The sequence below is a fragment of the Macrobrachium nipponense genome, chromosome 1, assembly GCF_015104395.2.
Source record: "Macrobrachium nipponense isolate FS-2020 chromosome 1, ASM1510439v2, whole genome shotgun sequence".
NCBI lineage: Eukaryota > Metazoa > Arthropoda > Malacostraca > Decapoda > Palaemonidae > Macrobrachium > Macrobrachium nipponense.
Window position 1 is genome coordinate 117,453,351 of NC_087200.1, and position 22,638 is coordinate 117,475,988.

At 37.3% G+C, this 22,638-nt stretch overlaps 1 protein-coding gene across 6 annotated transcripts in view; it reads right to left on the reverse strand.

Moving 5' to 3' along the window:
• The window catches only part of LOC135219576 (sodium- and chloride-dependent glycine transporter 2-like), a 145,836-nt gene extending 124,990 nt beyond the window's left edge, over positions 1-20,846 (reverse strand). Inside the window, exon 1 of one of the 6 annotated variants that reach the window (XM_064256458.1) lies at positions 20,823-20,846. The gene's annotated coding sequence lies outside the window, so the exon portion shown is untranslated. Of the gene's footprint in view, positions 1-1,622; positions 1,922-20,531; positions 20,753-20,822 lie in introns of those variants that run through there. The other 5 variants (XM_064256456.1, XM_064256454.1, XM_064256452.1 and 2 more) reach the window with 5 other exon arrangements.
• Positions 20,847-22,638: the final 1,792 nt, after the last annotated feature.

Genomic DNA, 22,638 nt, shown 5'->3' on the forward strand with positions numbered 1-22,638 from the left:
CATAACTCTCCCAGTCCACAAAAACTGAATATGTGAACCCTTTCTCTAACTTGACGTTCTACTCCAACCTCTGCATTTTCTTTCTAGCTCATTTTTCACCCATTTCCTCCTTTTATGCTTTACTCACTTCTTTATTATCAGAATCGTTTGTCTGATGTTTAAAGCCACATCTTCCCCTTAATCGCCCCATAATCAAGCCCCTTTCTTGTTTTATTATGTGCACCTCTCGCTTCTCATTCTCATACTAAAACAGCTATCCTTTTCTCTGTCAACATAAATCCCCTACCCTTGATTCAGATCACTTAGCAAAACCACCCTTTCATATTCTCTAGACCCAGCAGTTACTTTAAAAAGCAATCTTTCTCTTTCATTCAAGAACCATAACACCCTTTTGCTTGCCACATTTAATCCATACTGTCCTCAAACTAATACATTTGAACTCTAACCATCAACCAGTGTCTTTTTGACACTAAAAACACTACCGCCTTTCCTTAGCTCTACACGTTTCAGATACCTTAGACACAGTCACTCTTTGTACCTCCCATTCCTGTTCACCCCTTCCGTATTGAGGTCAATAATTGCCTAAAATATATGCTTACATAATTTTGTTTCACTTCTCGGTTTCCCTTTAGAGGCTGGGACGTCATTAGTTTTTACCATTCCATATTCAGCATGTGTATATGGGATGAGGCTGCTAGACTAATGGACTACCTGTGCTTGTACAAGGAGCTCATATGCTGACAGCGAGTACTAACTAATCAGATCCATCGTTGTTTACGTAAATATCAGAGAAAACTTCTGTTCTTTTACTCTCATACTTTATTATAACTATATTTCATAAATAGCACTCGGTTTGCAGACAACCATCCTGATGTTATGTTACCAAGGTTCTTAGAGCAACCTCTGTCAGCCTCCTTTTGAACCCTTTCCTCGCCTTCATAGTTCCAACATCAGCATTTTCACATTTTGGCCATCTCACATCATCATTTCACTTGCAACCCCGTCAGCTCTCAGGCCTTTTTGAAGCGTCCTACATTTTACATTAAGCTCTTGTATCATTCACATTTACTTTAAGCTCTTTATCATTCACATTTCTTCCAACCTTTATCCTCAGCCGCTTTTCCCAATAATTACTCTTTATGCAGAGATGTAGTCTTTTCAAACATCATTTCCATTTTTATCTCTCACTCTACGGTCCATTTTCTCATCAACTTTTCTTTGTGTTTTTACTCTCCTCGTGTACAACATTTTGTCAATAGAGTACATGATCGATTTCACCTCTCCATTTTCTTATTCAATTTTGCCCTTTGCTCAGTCTTCTCGTCTGTTCAGCAGCTGCTCTTCAAGCAGTTTTCCCTCCCCTTTCACCCATACTTTCTCTCTCTCTCTCTCTCTCTCTCTCTCTCTCTCTCTCTCTCTCTCTCTATTGTGGTGTTTTATGAGCTTGTAAGGGCAATTAGCTCTAAATTTCCTATGTATGCAGGTGATTTGGTCAGTTTGTGTAATTGTCCGTGGATGGACTTTTAAAGTATTTAAGGTGTGTGTATGAACTTAATTTTTGGTGTTAGAATTTATAACAATGATTTCGTTATCTTGACTACCCTAGCAATCTTTATGCATACCTGTCGTGATCTCTTCTTCAAATAAAGACCTCATTTTCTCGTCTCACCACTTACTGTTTTAAAGCCCCTTTTCAGCATCCCTTTGTTGGTTATCTAAAAAAATTCCCCAAAAATGTCATTCCTTTTTCAGTGTACTCACACACGAAAGCCAAACGCAAATGGTGGAGCTCACCTGGTAAGTGCCCGATTCACTGGCCAACTGACTTTCCGATTCGGTACAGGTGATCGAGTTTCGTGCGTGTTTCGTTTAGTATCGCTCGGTGTTTCGTCTCGAGTGTGTGTGTGTGCGCTTGCATTAATTTAACCAGATTCCTACACAAACAGTTTCCTGTTCACTGTCGCCTTTTTCGTATCCTGATACAAATCGAAAGAAATGCCTCTCGAGGAGCTCGGCCCTTCGACTTTGCACCAATTTAAGAATTGCAAAACTATTCATTTCATCACAAAAGTAAATCTTTTACAGAGCTTTCTTTGCAATTTGTTTGAAGAAATTGCGGTAAGAAGGATGTTTTATCAAGAACAGCAATTATCCTTCCGAACAAATGTTTTTTTTTATATTCCTTATAGGGAACTTATAAATTGAAAGGACTCGTTTCATACAATCTGGCAGTTTTCCGCACTACTGTAGTTAGACCTTCTGGTTGTAAAGTACCTTCACTTATTACTAGAATAGGTGAAGAGGCTCTATTTCAAAAAACCAGGATGCTTTGTATTTCCATGGTGATTTTAAAACCACCACTTGTTCCCTATCCAGCGATGTTGGCAAAGCAGATTGAAAACACATGCATTGCAATCTCTCTTAAGATCACCTGAATCATGATTAGTCTTTCATTTATTCTCCCCAATTCAATAACGTACGATCACGCTACAAATTATTGCATCAGTTACCTTAATGTTTTAGACATACGGCATTTGGTAGTATTCAGCAAGCGGTATCCGGCAACTAATCACCTGGTGCCACAGGCGCGTGATGCGCTATGGTGACAAGACTGTTTCTGTTACTTGGTTGCAGGTTTCCAGCGGTTCCCAGACTTTTCTTAGTATATATATATATATATATATATATATATATATATATATATATATATATATATATATATATATATATATATATATATATAAAGTGCCCGGGTTACAAGTTTCAAATTCTGGATTCATTTTTGAGAGCAAGAAACTGAAGACAATGCCATAACCTTTGCAGTAATGTGGAATATGCAGATAAGATGTTTATTTTTGATATTTGCAACAGTTCCATTTCTAGATTACATGGTTGTGGACTTAACTGTTATACAAAAAAGGAAATCAGTGATTAGGCCGATGTGAATTAAATACCTCCAAATCATATGTATTCTGTAGATACTGAACAAAGGGAAAAAAATAAATGCATCATTGAAACCTCCCTCTCCATCAGTGGCATTTACTGGACTCCGATAAAGGAAAGAAAAGCAAGCCTACTTTGATAAAAGAAGAAATCCATCCTCTTGTATCTCCCTTCCATCAAAGAGAAGTTTATTTGTTAAACACTGATGAATGATTTAAAACGTATGAAAAATCTCTCCTTCTTCATCAAAAGTATTCATTAAAAGTCAGTCAAAGGAAAGTCATGCACCAACTTTTCTAAACTATTGCCAAACAATCTGCTTCTAGGAATGGCTGTGACATAATCAGTGGGCGGGGCTTAGCTGCAAAGCTTGGTGGTATTTGCATGAGTAACTGGTACAATACAAATGATTAAATTTTACATGATACCTCGCACTCCCTGCTTGGATGTTTTGTACACCCATTCGAACCTGGTGGTACACCTCAATGACCCCATCGACCCTATGACCTGTTTACCCCACATAATGAGCATTTGCGGGGTCCCGACCCCTAAATTCGGAACCCCTACCGGCCTAGAGCAAGACCCTTTGCCAGCACAAGGCTGGTTTAGTCTAAAACATTGTTTAAAGGAAATTGGAATTATTACCGTTCTTTTGTTTGTTTGTTATTTTCTGTAAGAATTGTGTTATTAGTTTTTTTATTGTGACTTCGATAACAATTTTTTTTTCGCTCTGAAGATGGTTTTATTTTAGCACTCAAAATTGCAGGCCCATATGTTTTGCGTATACAGGGTTAAAAACAAAATTATTTTTTATATTTTACTTATTTATCATAATCAAAATGTTAAAAAAAGACTTAAAGTAAATGTTTCGCCAGGCGTTATTAGCCTTGGCTGGTCTGTGAAATGCGGGGAATCCTATAATATGAAGTATGCTTTTGTTTATAAGTATTTGTGTGGTGTTAGATTTTCATGACCAGTTATGTGTTGTTTTACAGCCAGTATGCAAATATATAATTGATAATTTCTGCATTGAATGGCCTCCTCGAATTGTCCATTTGACTTCATTCTGAAACTGTATGGTTGAGGACTTAATTGGTCATTCCTTGAGATAAAAATGCATATATTCTCCAGGATGAGGTAAAACAGAAAAACAGAAATAATGTGGTTCCATATATTATTAATATCCATAATGGGAGGTAGATAATATTGATAGTGAACAAGAGGTTGAAACATAACATTAAGAAATTTAATTTAGTAGAAAAATGTCAACTAATAAAAGCTCAGTAAATGCTTCAGAATATAATTAAAGAACAACAACATCTAAAGTTAATATGTTCTTTCGAACACACACACAAAACAGTAAAGTATGTCTATCCTATATATGATTAGTAAAAGAGGGGTTTCTAACCCGTTTCAGTTTGGAAATGCTGTTCACTTCCTGATATTTAGTGTAACTCCCAAGAGCACTGATAATTCAGCACATGTTACCAGTTACTATCATTTTAGGTCTGTGACTCGCGTTAAACCGTTCATTTGTAAAAGATGTATATATATATATATATATATATATATATATATATATATATATATATATGTATATATATATATATATGTATATATATATATGGATATATATATATATATGTATATATATATTATATATATATATATATATATATAGTATATATATATATATATATGTATGATATATATTGTGTATATAGTATATATATATATATATATATATATATATATATATATATATGTATATATATATATATATATATATGTATATATATATTTTCAGGTATATCTGAATTCCCCTTCATGTTCGTAAAATGGTTTCTTTCAGTTTGACGTTTTTGTTGGTGTCAGGACGACATTCAGGCAAATTGTTAAAATCTGTATATCCATATGTCCTCTCTTTTCTTCCAGGAACTGAAATGTAGAGCATTTTACGCCCTTTCTTTTGATGTGTATATGTCTTGAGTCCGTTACTTCTATGTAATATTATTCATGTATTTTCGTCTGTGAAGAAACACATTCACAGGGGGGCCCTGCCCCTTTTTTACTGTTTGTTCGTGCGTGCGTGACGGACATTACGCTGCCGTCCGCACGCCGCCTTATGTACAGCCTCCTTTGCCGAATAAACGTTTACTACGGGCTGCTCTTGAGCAAGAACCCGTGCTGGCATAAAACCAGCTTAATCTTAAACAACACAACGAATAAACGTTATTACGGGCAGCTCGGTGAGCAAGAGCCCGTACTGACACGAGGTCGACTGAATCAAAAACAACAACGAATAGAGAGAGCATTTTGGTCAGTCTCCTCGTCTTACTCAGCCCTCACAATGGTATTATAACATTTAGAAGTTATTGTGCATCCAAACTGGTCTACTGAACATTCATCATTGCAGGTGCGCCAACCGAACCTCTTCCGGTAGTGCATTTCACCACCCTTCAGTGAAACGAACTGTGTTTAGTTTTAAGAAATGAAGCCATAGTTAAGTATATCTTAGTTTTACCAGCCCACTGAGCCCGAAGGATTAGATATTTTTACGTGGCTAGAAACCAATTGGTTACCTAGCAACGGGACCTACAGCTTATTGTATGATCCGAACCACATTATATCGAGAAATTAATTTCTATCACCAGAAATAAATTCCTCTGGTTCCGCGTTGGCCGAGCCGAGAATCGAACTTCAGACCACCGGATTGATAGCCGTGCGCAAAATCCACTCGTACAGCGAGGAACTCAAGCCCAAGTATTTATATCTTATTTGCTAATTTGAAATAAGATTTTAGTAATAGAGAGGTCTTTAAACAGATATTAATCTGATAACATTAGATAAGCCAACACCCACGCACATATTTGCGTAAAATAACAGCTCTTTATACAGATGATAACTCATCAAATAATACAATGCAAAATGATTCTTTATAGTGGAGGTGAGAAGACAGTTTAAATAAGCCTGGTATTTGATAAAACTATTGAATTTGGTGCGGAAATCATTAATTTTGAGAATTTTATAATTCAATAATTAAAACATCATTTAATTGTGAATCAATGATATTTTAAAAATAAATCTTAAAAACGTAAGGTTCTATCTACTGAAAGAATTTTTTCTTATCTTCAATACTATTAGAGATATTAGCATTTGAATAGCTTTAGGGCTGGGCCGGGTTGGAACAGGCCTCCAGAAAGAAATGAGCCGTTAATAAAAGAAAAATTCTCATACTAATATTTTGTGGAAAATTTAAAGAAAAACTATCTGAACGATAAATTTCGTAGTGTTGCAATATACGTATAGCGTAATTGTATACGTCATTAATGTTTTGTTTGTCTCACAATATTTCACCAGAATTTAAATTTAACTAACTTCCTATTTACCATAGTTCTTGTAGTCAGCATCCTTACATTTCTAGAAAGATTAAAAATCAAACATTTTGACACAAAGATATCCATCAGACTCTTGGAATCTCAATAACGGGGTAAAAAGAGAGTGAACATGAAACGTTCAAAACTTAACAAAATTACCAAATGAATACAATTATCTGTCATTTTCCTATGTGCAAGGGCAATTGGTAAATTTCGTCTATATATATCACTAATCTCATCCCCCCCCACCCCCGTTAATAAATGAAATCCGAGAGCCATTTGAACGAATTTATTATAAAAGACTGGTTGGCGTATGAACAATGGGGTCCGTGTCACTGACTCGCAAGTTCTCGGCATATATCATGGAGGCTGACTGACTACCTCAAGAAAGAAAGAGGTTAGCGTCACTAAAATGCTGACATTTATATAAGCAACTTACCCGGCTTACTTAGCTAAGAGTTTCTACTCAATGGCAGCTTGAATTTTCCAAATTTGTGGTAGTGATTCTTTTGTTTCTATAAGTGACTAGCCACGCCCATTTACATGACGGAAGAGGAACAACTCTGCTGCAGATACCATCGACTCAGTGTTCTTCAAAACAGCTTGGCTTTTAAAATCTCGTTTGTCTTCTCAGAATTGGTGAAGTATTCCCTTATGGTAGCCTTTCAGCATTGTTTTGTTTGTGTACTATGAGATTCAGGGCCTCTGTAACACGATTTTTTCGCAATAACTTTTTATCTATGCATTTCATAAATATAACGCTCATTAAGAATACATATTATATCTACACATAAATTTTGACAGTATTCTGCATTATGTAGGTTGAATAAATTTAGTACTTATAATGTAAAAGTGACCTTTTTTGAAGACGGGCCAACTTACTCAGAGAAAAGGTTTCAAACGCACTCGTTACGTAACTTATGACAGCATTTCTTCCCTCTTTCTCGATGGATGATTGGCTATACGTAACGAAGGCTAAACCTCTGGCAACAATGACATACAAATTTAAATACAAGCAAAGCAGTACACCTTTATGAACTCTGGAAACTCTCCACTGATAATTGTCATAATGAACAAACCAACAAAATACGTTATTAAATACAAAAACACTACGATTATTACTCTAACTCCCAAAATGGGTTTCCTAAGAAATTACAGTCTACTTTATAGGTCACAATCAGATTGACAAGATGTAGGGAATAGCTGGTAATTTTCAAAAACATAGTAGACAAGCTTGATTTGATAACTGCTATATCCAATGTCAAGCAATTTTTATTTATTGGCTATCTACCTATTTACTGAAAAAAAAATAGCCGGTACCGTATAATGGCTTTAAACCTTCACCAATAATTATCGTCAGAATGATGACTTCATGAGGCTCCACCCACTTTCGCCTCGTTATAATTCAGGATAACACTGAAGGCTACCGTGGGCACTGTTGGATTAAAAAATGTAACATCTGTCTATAAAAACTAATTTCTTGAGTAGTTGTAAGAAGTGCTAAATGATCCTCAAGGATCCCAGCAGTTGGCCTAAACGTTTAATTCATGTATATTACTGCTATACTCTTGCGGCACTGCTGCTACAGTAGTATTACTACGCTAGCACTGATACCCCACCCACATCTATGTATCGTTCCGCCATTCATAAAGTCTTTGGGTTTCAGAGCTGATGAAGCTTCTGTCTTGTGGATGGGCGGGGCAACATTTCGTCAAAAGGTGTGTTTACCTTGCTTACGTAATGAATGTTTTTCGACTCTTGGCTCGTAATCATTGGCCATGGCGTCGGCTAGATCATTTTTACTCTATACAAATTAAAACTATCGGGTTTAGGTTATTGATAATGCTGACAAAATTTGTGTGTGGTTGTAAAATATACATATGTCAACTTTCACCTACATCCGATGCTTTGACAAGGAGCAAAGTCCAAAAAGAGACCCTGAATCTCATAGTAGATTGTTGTTATTGTGAATTTGTTAGCTAGTTATTCATATCTGACACTAGATCGTCTAGTTTCCGGTATTGCAGTAAAGGCTGCAATACCTGGATGACAGTGTTCATATGACTCTCACACCCTTTGCTCTAATTGTAGAGGACTAGTGTGCAATGTGACATGTGATGAATGCAAGGATTGGAGTGACCATCTATGGAGGACTTTAGATTCTCAATTAAAGAAATTTGAGAGAAACTGTAAGAGGAAGGCAGCTGCTAAATCCTGCTCGAAAATAGCAGCTAGTCAGGCTAAAACATCTCATTCTAGTAGCATGGGTGTTCCTGTTGTTTCTCTTCCTATTGGTCCTGTTTCTCCTGCTCCAATCCATTCTCCTATACCACCTACTCCTTCTCCTGCTCCCCACACTTCTGAACCTGATTGTTTCGCCAGCCTAGAGAGTAAATTTGATAGAAAATTGAAATTAGTAGTGAGTATGGTGGCCCAGTTGGGGTCATCATTGCAAGTGTTATTTGCTAAATTTGAAAAAAGTGAAGTGCCAGTGGAGGAGGTGGCTGTTCGTCCCGCTGATTCTCCTAGGCAAAAGTCACTGCCATATTCCCCTGATCTAGGGAGGAGGCATACTGGAGTCCCAAGGGAGGTCAGTGGGGTCTGCCCATGGACAGTTGCCCCCTCAGACCAACCTGTTGTATCCCAGGTTGCGTTGAGAGGCAACCACTGGAAAGGTGTCTTGGAATTGGCTTGTCTTTTGTCGATTTCAGGAGACTTCTCCGAACAAGAGGCACCAATGGAGTTTTCCTGATGAGTCTCACCCCATGAAGAGGCAGTCTTCATTCAGGGATCAATCTCCACTGCTGACCATCAAAAGGTTGAGATAGCCTCCCTTCAGTCCTCAGCCTTCTAGCAGCAAGTGGTATAGCCCTGAGCATCTTACTTTGCCTGATTGGCAAAGAGGACATCCCAGCTGCTCTTCTTCATCTATTCATCGGATCTCATTGAGTGCACAACACTCTACTTCTAGTGATTTTTGCCATTCTTTGCCCAGGCGCCCTCTACCAGATGACCCTTTTGTAGAGTGCCCTGATCTGACAGACTGGTTGGAAGCAGTGGAAGTTCCACATCATCCTGTAGTACCTGGGCACTGTGAAGCATCCAGGCATCCTGGAACACCTGAGCTCACTGAAGCAACTAAGCATCCTGGGTTCCTGGAGTACCCTGTAGATACAGAGCATCAAGTTGTTGTTGAGAGACAGGTTCAATCCAAACATATTGCATTTGTAAGTGGATCTGCTGTGACTCCCAAGCACACTGATAAATCTGCGAGGATTCTGTCAACTGTTTATGACTGGGCTGTTGATCTGAAACCTTCGATTTTGGATCCTTCTTTGCTCCTTTAAAGAGTAAATTGGATAGTATTCTAAAGTTTCTCCAGAAGCCTGAGGGGCCTCAGGAACCTCCCACAGATTCAATTTTATCCCCGATCATGTCTGATGAAGAGGAACTGGAACAAGAATCAACGTCCTCTCCATATACTTCATTGTTGCAGAATTTATCATGGCACTTTCGGGAATTTTTTCTCCAGCGACTCTCAGGCAGTTAAGGATGGTTCACAGGAGGTACCTACCCTTTATTTTATGGGAATCCTCAAGAAGATGGAATTATCGCTTTCCTTCACTTTCAAAGGAGTGACATCGCAGCAGGAATAAGTGAGATTGCATCTCATTTATCACAAGAAATCAACACAGGACCTCTTGACTCATTCAACTAAATGCCAGAAAAATCGGACTCCCTTCCAGCCCAAATCATCTTCTCCTCTTCAACTGCAACCCTTTCGAGGAGGAAGGCAAGAATCAAGACTCAGACCCAGGGGTTTGGTTAGATTCACACCCTGTGCAGTCAAGAAATCAACTGCAAGACAACCAGCATGTAAGTGAGGATCCAGTCCTTCATGCCCCAGTGGGAGTCAGGCTTCATCTCTTCTGGGAGAGATGGAATTCCATAGGCTCAGTTGGTGGTGGTGTTGAGAGATGGATATACCATTCCCTTCAAAGAAAACCACCCTTGTCCAGCACTCACGTTGCCTTTATTGCCTACTATGAAGGTTCAGAGAGATTTTTGGCCCTCGAAGTGGAAGTTCCTTATCTCTTATGGAAGAGAGAAGAGAGTGATAGAATTAGTAAGAAACATTGAGTCGAATGGGTCTTGCAACATTCTCTGTTGTGCCCAAGGAGTCTGGAGGATCGAGACCAGTTCTCGATATGAGTGCGCTGAATTATTTCGTAGAAAAAACAAAATTCAGCATTGTAATAGCACATCTGTTCTTGCATCCATCTGTCTGGTAGACTGGATGGTATCCCTGGATATGCAAAATGTATATTTTTCATATTACGATACACATACACTCAAAGAACTTTGGTCTCTCAACTGCCCGACGGATATTCACCCATGACCTAGCCCCCCAAGGGGACCAGAGTTTCACTCTACCTAGACGATTGGTTGATTCGCTCCCCAATGAAGGATAGTTGCATGGAGGACCTGAAGGAAACAATAAACATGGCTCAGAAATTGGGTTTATTACTAAACCTCGAGAAGTCTCAGTTGGATCCCTCTCACTGTTTTTTATTTGGGGATTCAGTTAATCTCTGAGTTTTTGCCTTCTCCGTCCACCAAGAGAGTGGAGGATTGCCTGAAAAAGATAGACTATTCTTCTCTCTGAATGCATGTTCCGCTATTCAGTGGATGAGCCTTCTAGGCTCCCTTGCTTCCTTAGAGCAGTTTGTAAGTCTGGGGAGACTGCAAATGAGGCCCCTGCAATTTTATCTCAAAGCCTGCTGGGATCAGAAAACTCTGCAGGACCAACATTCTTTTTGATCAGTCAACAGAGTTTCAAATAAAAGTTATTAGAAGGGAAATCTCTCCTTCCATTGAGCCCCAACCGAGATTTCTTTTCCAATGTGTCAGATCTGGGTTGGGGAGCTCTTCTCGGGTCCAAGGAGGTATCAAGCAAGTGGTCCCCTCAGGGGAGTTTAATGCACATCAACTAAAAGGAACGAAGGGTGGTATACTTAGGTCTTCTCTGCTTCATGGAGGATGTTTACAATTGCATGGAGACAGTTCACTGAGACAACACCACAGTGTTGGCTTACATAAAGTTCTAAGGGGGAACTAACTCACTTGTTCTCTGTTTGTGAAGGAGTGAGAGAACTTTGTTGGACGCATCAGAACAGAACGAAACTTATCACGAGGTTCATCCAAGGGAAATCCAACATACCAGCACACAAGTACTTCCAGCAGTGGACCTTGGATCAGCGAGTATGTTCAGCCCTTTGGAGTCTATGGGGGAAACCAACAATAGATTTATTCACCACCTCCAATACTTTTCCCCGTTTTGGGATGATAAGGGAGGTATTAAAGAAATTCCAGTCTCATTGGAATCCCAGAAACACATTAGCAGCTCCTTTTTGGCTGCAGAAAACATGGTTCCCAGACCTGTTAGATCTCCTGGTAGATCCTCCAAGACTACTGCCTGCGATTCCAAGTCTTCTCAGACAGCCCAACTTCAGGAGGTTCCATCAAAATTTGTCCACTCTAGCTATAACAGGCTTTCGACTATCCATAGACTTATCAGAATGAAAGGATTTTCTAAGTCAGAACGAAAGGATTTTCTAAGTCTGCAGCAGTGGCGATTGCTAAATGCAGACATGACTCCTCCAATACAACGCATCAGGTGAAATGGTCCATTTCTAGACGCTGGTGCAGAAGACAAGTGTTTTGTCTTCTAGAACCACTATCACTCAAATAGCAGACTTTCTCCTGTATTTGAGATCTTCTAGAAGTCTCGACTTCCACCATTAAAGGGTGCAGAGCGATGTTGAGCTCTGTATTCCGACAGATATTGATGTCTTAGGTAATCAGGATCTCTCAGATCTGATTGAATCTTTTAATGTTTCAAAGTCTAAAAAGGAGGTTTCATTCGCTTGGAATTTAGACGTGGTGTTGAAGTGGTTATCAAGTGCTCGCTTTGAACCTCTTAGTTTTTCATCCTTAAGGGACTTAACTAGGAAGACGATTTTTCTAGTGGCACTCGCCACAGCAAAGAGAATTAGCGAGCTTCAAGCTATCGATAAAAGGATAAGATTTTCTATGGGGTATGCTGTATGTTCCCTTGCTTTAGATTTTTTAGCAAAGAACAAGAACCTGTCACAACCGTGGCCACGTTCTTTTGTTATTAAGAATCTTACTGATGTTTTAGGTATGAAGGAAGAAAAAGAAAGATCCTTGTGTCTGGTGAGAGCCCTCGGGTATTACTTACAATATACAGAGAAGATTAGAGGACAGTTTAATAACGTATGGTGCTCGGTAAAAAAACCTCATGAGGCCTATGTCGAAGAATGCGTTGTCCTTCTTCTTAAAAGATTTGATTTTGGAGCCACACTCCCAAATTGAGGAGGAAGATCTACTGGTGATAAAAGGTCAGAGCATATGATGTCAGGGTGGTTGCTACTTCTGTAGCCTTTAGACAATCTTTCCCTTTCTTCCATACTGCAAGCAATGTATTGGAAATGTAAATCCGTGTTTGTAATGGATTATCTTTGGGATTTGGAAACAATTTATAGTAATTGTAGTACCTTAGGACCATTGTCCGTAGCTGGCATAGTGATACCCACCAGTTTTATTGTTGGGTAGTGGTCATGTTTTTTATGTTGATGTAAATGTAATTGTGCATTTTTTCTATGTGACTAAATAATCTGGTTTGTTGTTTGTTGGTGCTAAGCCCTGGGCAGGGGCTGTTGTTTTTACCTTGTTGATCTACAGTCATATCCTTCATCACAAGCTGTATAATAACACCTTTTCAACATTTGGAATTCTCCTTTGTTGCAAGGTCCTGTGTTAGTAGAGACAATTCTGGCATATACATCCACGTCCTACAAGTTGAGAGGAGCGCCAACCAGAGGCAGTATTTACCTGCGCAGCTCCCTCAACAGGTAAGGAACAAGCATTGTTTCAATGCTAGCTATTTTATGTATTCCATTATATGGAGGATTTTGTTAGTAGTTGATTCCATTTTTCCCACCTCCTTCAATATGGAATCAGCTAAGTAATTATTGGGTAAGTTACTTATATAAAAATGACATTTTTATGATAAAATAAAATTTTATATATATACTTACCCAGTAATTACAGATGGAGCCCACCCTCCTCCCTGCTCATGGACGTTTAAGCATAAACAAATTGACCTCTTAGCGTAGTTATTCCTCTTCCCTGCCACGTAAGTGGGCTTGGCTAGTCACTTATGGATACAAAAAAATTGCTACTGCGAATATGGAAAATTCAAGCTGTCATCGAGTAGAAAGTCTTAGCTACATAATTACTGAGTAAGTATATATATATATATCAATTTTATCATAAAAATGTCAACTCACCATACAAACCCAATGATAGTGTAATAATGATATCCATTGAATACTAAGGCTTGATACACACTACGGTTGGGTCTGGTTGCGCTCTGCTCTTGTCCAATCCTGGTCCGGTCCAAAAATGTTACATGAATTTCAATGGAAGCATTCACACTGGTGCTCATGGTCTGCTCTCGCTCCAGGCAGGGTTCCCTCAAAAGATATTTTGACTGGAGCAAGAGCGGAGCGAGAAGGGACTGAGCCCCAGTGTGCACACAGTTGCAATGTCCCTGCAACTCCTTCTCCACTCTAGTCGAGATTCAGCTTTCGTAAAAGCAAGTAGTTTTACCTTTTGTCCCATGAAAACATGGATAATCAAAAGAAAACACCACAATGGGGTCATGCAAAAGGTAGGAAAATAATTTTAAAAAAAGGGTTTCTTGTACTCTAATCATCAGTAAGAAAAGGATACAGTATGAAATTCTCCATCACTCTTCCAACATAGGATGAACCCACATTTCCTTCTTTTTCGACTTTGCTTTTTTTCTTCGTCATCATCATCAAGGCAGTGGTGATTATTGCCAAATCTGCTTGAGAAAAGACACATCTTCCGTAGCCGGTGGTGAGACTTCCACAGGTGTTGAGGGAGAGGAAATGACGGGACCAAGAGCGGAACGAGAGCAGACCAGATGTCTGAACCAACAAGGACCAAGAGCAGAGCAAGAGTAGAGCACGAACAGACCTATAGTGTGAATCAAGCCTTAACTGGGGGTCACACATTCACGTATCAAGGCGGCGCATACGTGTGGTGAAATAGCCACGATCAGCTGGATACGAGTTGCGGGCCGATGTGCGTAAAGCAAGCACATTAAAGTGTGCCGCAAATATACACCACATGCAAGCATGATGTGACATCTACCGAACTGGCCCGACAAACTCCAGCACACCCCCGGATAGTGAATGGCTAAGCACGTGACACTGACGTACGTACGTGCCCCCATGCACAACGATGTGGGACTGTAGGGTACAAAAGGGCATCGCATTTCCCCTTCTCGTCTCCATGCAGCAAGAAGTATTCCCCCCATGCGCTGAATCATCATGGAGAACTTTGAGGACATTCTCGAACTTGTAACACCACCAAACACCCTCAACAAAGAATAATTGGGAATAATGTGGATTATGTACAAGGCAGGATACTGGTGCAATTAATGAAGATGCATCTTGCAAGGAGAAACCAGAAGAAAACGAGATAGTAAAGGAGGGTCTGGGCTTGGCCGTACCTACAAAAAGAATGGAGCATGGTTACTAAATTGTAATATTTTATGTCATTTTAAAGTGTTCTAGTTCATTGTATAACAGCAATTTTTAAAAATTATAATGGTGGGTCTATCCTCAACACTTAGACACCCTTGTATTTGTGTTTCTTTTATTTCATATACGTAATTTTTTCGTCTCTTTGGCTATATTTTGCATTGTAGCTCTTTGGACAATTCAGCACTTTGTATTTGGATAGTGTTTTCATTTCTATGTTTGATTCTTTGTTTGTTTGTGACTTTATTTTATAGAATTAAAGTAAGTATTTATTTTAGGTGATTTCATTATCCCCAGTGTATTGCTCAGTACATTTCATATGTATAACTTGTGTTATATTTTTTATATTTGTGCGTTTTCCAGCGCCTATACGCTATCGCCGCCTTGTAGATCGTGTGCGGACAATTTTTCGAAAAACCAATATTCGAAAGGCAATTGTTCGAAAAGTTTTTTTTTTTTCGAAAACCAGATATTCGAAAAGAATAGTTCGAATGTATAATTGTTCGAATTTACAATTGATCGAAATACAAAATATTCGAATAAGCAGTTTTTAGAAATGAATATTGTTCGAATCCACGAGTAACGTCGACTTGTTGAAAAAAGCCCGACGGCAGTTTTGTATATTGGCTCTCTCTCTCTCTCTCTCTCGTGTCTCTTCCTCTCCCTTCCCAAATTCTCTCCTGCTTCCTCTCTCTCTCTCTCTCTCTCTCAATTGTAGTTATTCGAGAAACCGCTCAATCGCATTGTTTGTATTTTAATTACCTTAAAACAACTCAATTGCATTGATTGTATTCTATTTACCTTAAATAAAAAACAAATAAACCGTTAACAAATCCTTTAAACCTTAAAGTTCCCATTGTTATTTTGGACGGTTTCCTTTTTAATAGTGAAGCTCTTAAACCCTATCATAGCTGAGTTCGTTCAAAGTAAACAAGGAAAGCCCATGTTATTAGTGAATGGTCATTTATTTGTTAAAAGACAAGCAAATACAAGATAAAATTTGCAGATTACTGTAAATGTCGCGCTATAACAGTGAAGGAAGACGTTACCGTTCCTAAAGAGCATAATCATGCAGGTAATCCAACGCAAAAGGTACACGTGACTCCCCTTATTATATGATTGCAAATGCATCTTCGGATCTTAGCGCATCTGGAACTCAGGGATTGCCAACTGTCAACAGTATTAAGCGCTTGAGAGTTTTCAGTCAAAATTCGAATGCTATTAGCAGTGGCATTTATCCCAAAAGAAAGTGTCATTGAAACTTGAATATTTAGTAGCAGAATTATCTTCACCTGAATTGTTTCCGGTAATAGATTATTTTGAAGATAAACTGTACAAAGATATGTTAAGAAAACTAATAAATTTAAATTAAATTAGTAGTTTATTAACATTAATCCTATTCTCCTATATGGTTAGATAAAATATGTTATAGATTCGAACAATATTCACTGGAAAAACTGCTTATTCGAATATTTTGTATTTCGATCAATTGTAATTTCGAACAATTACACATTCGAATATTTGGTTTTCGAAAAAAAACATTTCGAACAATTGCCTTTTGAATAATGGGTTTTCGAAAAATTGTCCGCAAATCATGTAGATAATACGTGTTACGCCTGGAGCTACGTCAAATGACATTTGTTGTGGCTACCCACGACCAGTTTTGAACATCAAACAGTGGTGGCTCGCCATGCTCACTTGCATGGTGTGCAGCGCCCCTCCGACTCGTCGCTGCGCCCACGATCTTACGTACGTTTTACGGAACATTTACGGTATAGTAACATAAGCTTTTCCCAACTACCAGTTTCCATTCATGCGTGAATGTGTGACCGTAGCTTTTTATAGGGCAAAAATTTTGGACTCATAAGCTGCACGGTAACCCTTCAACCTATCAAGCAAAGACCTAATTTCCAACACAACACTGATATGGGTGGGCGGAATTCACTATATGTATGCATATATATATATATATATATATATATATATATATATATATATATATTAGATATATTATATAATTTCTTCCTTACGACTGTTATACACATACACATATATAATATGTGTGTGTGTGTATGTATGTATGTATGTAACAGTCGTAAGGAAGAAATTACTTTCGCATAACTTGAATGAGTTAAGTTTCAGGTTGCTAAAATAAGTCTTCAGTTGCCTCATAGAGAAGTGAATTTTAATACGACTAGTGTTCATTAATGGTGGTAGCGAGCAGGTGGCCCTGTATGGTGCAGCCGCCATGGATTATGTATATGAGGCCAACCAACTTGCTTATCAAAGTATGAGCGACGCGCGTGACTTCATATGTGCTGTTGGATGTTGGCACATTTCTTATGGCTATTTGCCAATTCATTTAATTTTCATTGTTTTTGAAAGTCAAGTTCACATAAAAGTAAGTAAAGTTTCACATTCCTTATAAACAACGCCATTATCACTGTCAGCAAATGCATTTGGTATTTCATACAACTTGTGGACCATATATCATAAGATTCAAGCATATTCAGAAATAAAAGTTTATTTCGTAATATTTTAAAGTTTGTTCGTATTTTGTTGCGATTTACTGTTTTTTGGTTTTCATCTTCAAAATGTGCATTTATGCAGAAAAAGGGGAAATAACATTATTCGGTACATCAACGCTTGTTGATTTAATATCAGGTGTTAGCATCTTTATGCAATGTGTTTCGTTCCTAAGACTATCGCCATGAATGGCCTTTAATTAAGACACCTCTCGTAAGACTTGTGTGTTGACTATATTTCGTACGACAAATTTTACTAACTGATAAATTTTGATTAGTTTGTCAGTCGTCTTTTGACCGAAAATCCTTGAACAATGTAGCCGCCTATAAATCGGAGAGATTCTTCCTCGATTACATCAGAGATCGATTTTGAGTTGCTTGGATCTTCTGTCACACTGACCATGTCCTGTGTTTGTTTTCTGTATCATCAATCTCGCCATGTAGATCGAAGTCTACATTTTTTAAGATGTTGCAATAGCTAGTTATGCAAATTTCTAATGTAAGTTCATGGACATTATAGGATTTGAACTTGCTTGAAGCAATCGTTATTTTCTTGCATTTTGTTTATGTTTATACTATCACTGATTAGTGCAACGTTCTTATCGAGAAAACGTTCAGTGATTATATATTTATTATTTACGATACCCGGATGATGATGTGATCCGCTCATCTGACTTCGCCTCCCCAGAAATTGTTCCAACGGCTCCTGATCCAACTGTTCTTGTTAATATATATCTCCACGATAATTTGTGGATAGCATCTCCGAAAGACCCATGAATGAGTGACAAGGTAAGATCAGTCCCTTTTGAAAATTATAATGACTGCATGACGCATTCTTATTGTTGTCATTACATCGGTAACTTTATACAGAAGGGTTTTCCAGGTAGTATCTCAGTCATATCAGAAGCACTTGGGCTGATACTTCTTTACAAAAAGCAGACGATACGTGATCGTCTGCCCAATACTTAGATTTCCTTTAACTGGACCCCTCATCGTTTGCCTCAAGATTTTTGACTTGGGCTTCCAAACATTGGGACTTCTGTCTCAAATGTCTGTATTCTTTCCGTGCAATTTTGAAATTTCTCTATTCAGTAAATCGTGCGAAAAACATTTATTTACTTCAACGATGCTACTGCTTACACCTCCTATGGCTTTTAAATTTATGTTATGTTATCATTGATTATACTTGCACTGTCTGCTGCAGCTGGATTCTAATCTCAGATTTTGCTCGGTTCTCTTGAAGGCCCTTTCGTTGACCCCGTGATCTTGCTGAAATAATGCATATATATATATATATATATATATATATTATTATATTAATTATATATTATAATTATTTTCAAGCCGATTATGTTTATGAATATATATATTATATATATTATTGATATATATATATATGTTATATATATATAATATATATATGATATTATTCAAACCGATTGTTTATATATTTATTATATATTATGTATATGTATGTATGTATGTATATATATATATATGTGTGTGTATTATAGATATACGTATGAGTGTGAAAAATAATGAACATACGTATGCACATTTAATCACTGTAATCTTTTCAGAAATAAAAAAAAAACTGATTTTCCTTGGGTGTAAATTTTCCGTGAAGGTAATTTTTGTCCTTTCTGAGGTATTTTGTTTCTAGAGATTTCAATTCCAAGCAAGCGAGTTTTCACATCATTGTTGGGATTGACTCTATCAGTATTACGATGTCAGGAAATGATCCAATTCTTCTCAAAGTGATCGTCTCTTGGAAATGTGAGCGACCGACCCCTGAACCATCAGTATTCGGCCTGATTATGGTGGCAAAGTTCTCCGCCATAACAAGATATTGAAAAAATGGAGGAAAGAAAATATGAATGCAGGTACAGTAACAGGATTGAAAGGGGTTGCAGCTAGGAGCCGAAGGGACACTGCAAAGAACCTTAAGTGCCTACAGTTTACCGCATGAGGTGCACCGATGGTACTACCCCTTTAAGGAGCAGCATATAAGATATAGAACCGTGAAAATGTTTCATGTATGACTTTGTTGTTGGATACATGTGGAGTCGCGCTGTATTTCGACACGTTTACTTGAGATTCTGATTGACAACTATATGTTAATCTCTCGGTGGCTTTTGCCCGGGGGTCAAACAAACCAAATCCAGGAGTTACTTTTAGGGAAGGATCGTTACTTCTGCATTTATCAAGCTCGAACATTTTGCCTGACGTCATACCTAGTCTCAACTACGCTTCAGCTGAAGGTTTTCTTCACCTGACCTAATTAATGCCCTCGGCCATATCTCCCGCATACAAAGTAAACCTATCTTATTCCTTCTTTCGCTGAAACTGCTTATGTCGTAATATAGAAAAAACAATGAGTTGGAAACACAATTGTCCATGATAAGGCATTATGGCTACCAGACTAGGAATGTTTTGTCTCCATTCAAATGTAATAAAGGAAAAGATTTTGTTTGGATAGGACGTGAATGCAATTTGTGGTGTCAAAAAGTGGGTTTTCTTGGATCGCATTGGTGAGGATAACATCAGGATATTCGAAATAACTCTGTCCCTATTTGTTTTGCCCGGGGTCCATATGTCAGTGATCGAAAATAGTGATATGGAGAATCAGCTACTTATAATGAATACGGAAATTGGGAGGCGAAATGCAAAAGTTATTTTACCAGTAAACAGAAAAGTGGCATTTGTTAATATCAAGCATGCGCAGATTGGACGATGCTTTTTTTTTTTCCCACACGATCGTTTACATAACTGAGACCAAGTTCGGTTAACAATTATTTTTACTATAAAAGAAAGAAAAAACTAAAAAGAAAATACTCCCTCAAAACCCGCGAAATTTCTCAAATAATAGCTCATAACCAGCTGTGCTGAGGGAGTATCTACCGGTAGTACTAGAGGCTATTATGCCATTTGCCTAACTGGGTTAGCTACAGTCATTGTTTTTCAAAGATCCGTTTACTTAAATGACCTGCCAACGATAAGATAATATATGTATCAATAGGTGTACTTACAAAACAATTTATTTTCCACTGAATATTCGATGAAGAATTGTAGTTTACAGACGGACACAATACATACATAATGTCGTCGTGGCGACTGCGAGTCCCGTTGGATACGAAAATATCCTTTCGAATAATATTACTGCTCATGGAATGACAAAACTGAATAATGGATTATTTTTACAGTTATTGAAGTCGAGAGTCACTATTATATTTTTAACCGTCATCACAGAATAACACTATAATATATATATATAAAAAAATTAGAATCCCAAAACATGGAAGACCAGAAAAGGCGTTCACCTCACGACCGAACTCTGACACCCACTGGTCGCCGCCTGAACAGCCAGTGTTGACTTTATGGTTGATAAACTCTAAGGGAATGAATTCCTGTATCGTATACACTTTGCAGGTGGCGGGATTTTGTTGAATAAAGTGTATCCTTATGTATATTTGTATTGATTTTCATTTATCATTGACTTTATTTATAATTATTAGTGACTTATTTCGTATATATTTTATATTATTGCAATGGCTTATTCTCTATTAAAATTACCTTTATATTTCAGTGGATATTGATGAGGTTCTTCTGTAGACCAGCATGAGACAGAGAGTAGGAATTTGGGTCAGCGTAGAAAAAAGGACAATCGTTGTGCAACCCGTCATGCACATCCAAAGATAAGATATATATATATATATATATATATATATATATATATGATATATAATATATTATATATATATATATATATATAATATTATATATATATCATATATATATCTTATATGATATATATATATATATATAGAATATATATATATATATATATATATATATATATATATATATATATAATATATAATATATATATATAATATATATATATTTATAATATAATATATAAATATATATATATATTATCTATATATATATATATAGGATATATATTAATATATAATAAATATATTTATATATATATATAGATAAAGGTCTAAGATTGAACTAGGGAGAGATGGGGGAGAGGTCATTTTTACCAGTTATTGTAAGGGATCTTGTTTCCCTGAAGTACACCCAGGCTCTCCAAGTACTCCCAGAAACAAGTTGTGCCGACTAAGGGAGAACAAATATAGCAGCTTCTCTGAGCTAAGGGTGCCATGTTGTCAATCGAGTTCACTTTAACTGGTAAAGTATTATGGTGAAGATCTAGGAAGGTATGATCCATGAAAATTGAGGATCAGGCCTTTAAGTGTTGTCATCTAGGTTAGGTTAGGTTGCACAAAAAAGTGCTAAAATAAAAAAAATTATTTGTAATATTTTAACAATACTCTTAGTAAATCATAAATTATATAAGTGAACTTTGTGCACGTTGGCTCAGCAGGCGACTCGAAGATTGAAAATGTATGGTATATAAGAAAAAAAAAAACTTATCAACACATATATACCCATTTTGTTCGAGCCTGGTACTTTTAAGACCGAAATGGATGGTTTGAATTTTTGTGGTTAACTGAAAATACCATGTTTCGGGTTCGTCAAAATTCTCCAGACACCGGTGTTTCATACGAAACAGTCATCTCGTAAATCACCTACAATATGTATATATGTGATATAATTGAGCATATTGATAGATTAGCTGCTTTTAGCTAACAAAGTTGAGGCTAGTTTGAAATGTTGACTTTTTTTCGAGCATTTTGTTAATTGATCTGAAGTAAAAATCTGCTAGTTGACTGTAGTTTCAAGCACGTTTTGTAGAGACACAGAAGGTACATAACCAATATTCTATAGGTAACAAGCATCACGAAACGAGGTTGTAATCTCATGGTAACATATGGTTGCTATTATGTCGTAATCTTCGCCCTGCGCTGTCAAGAAAGTGGAATCTGCTATTTTGGGTTTTGTTTGAGTACTCAAACTACACTCATAATTTCTCTGTTCTCTGGTAGGTGGCAGTTATGTATAGTATCCGTCATGTTTAATTTGTCAAGCCCAATTCACAAATATATGAAATAAAACTATTTGAGCATTGAAAAATATCTTGTAAAGTAGTATAAGGAAGAGCCGAGCTATAAATTACCACTACCAATTACATCATACAATATGCAGTACTCACTAGAGATGCCC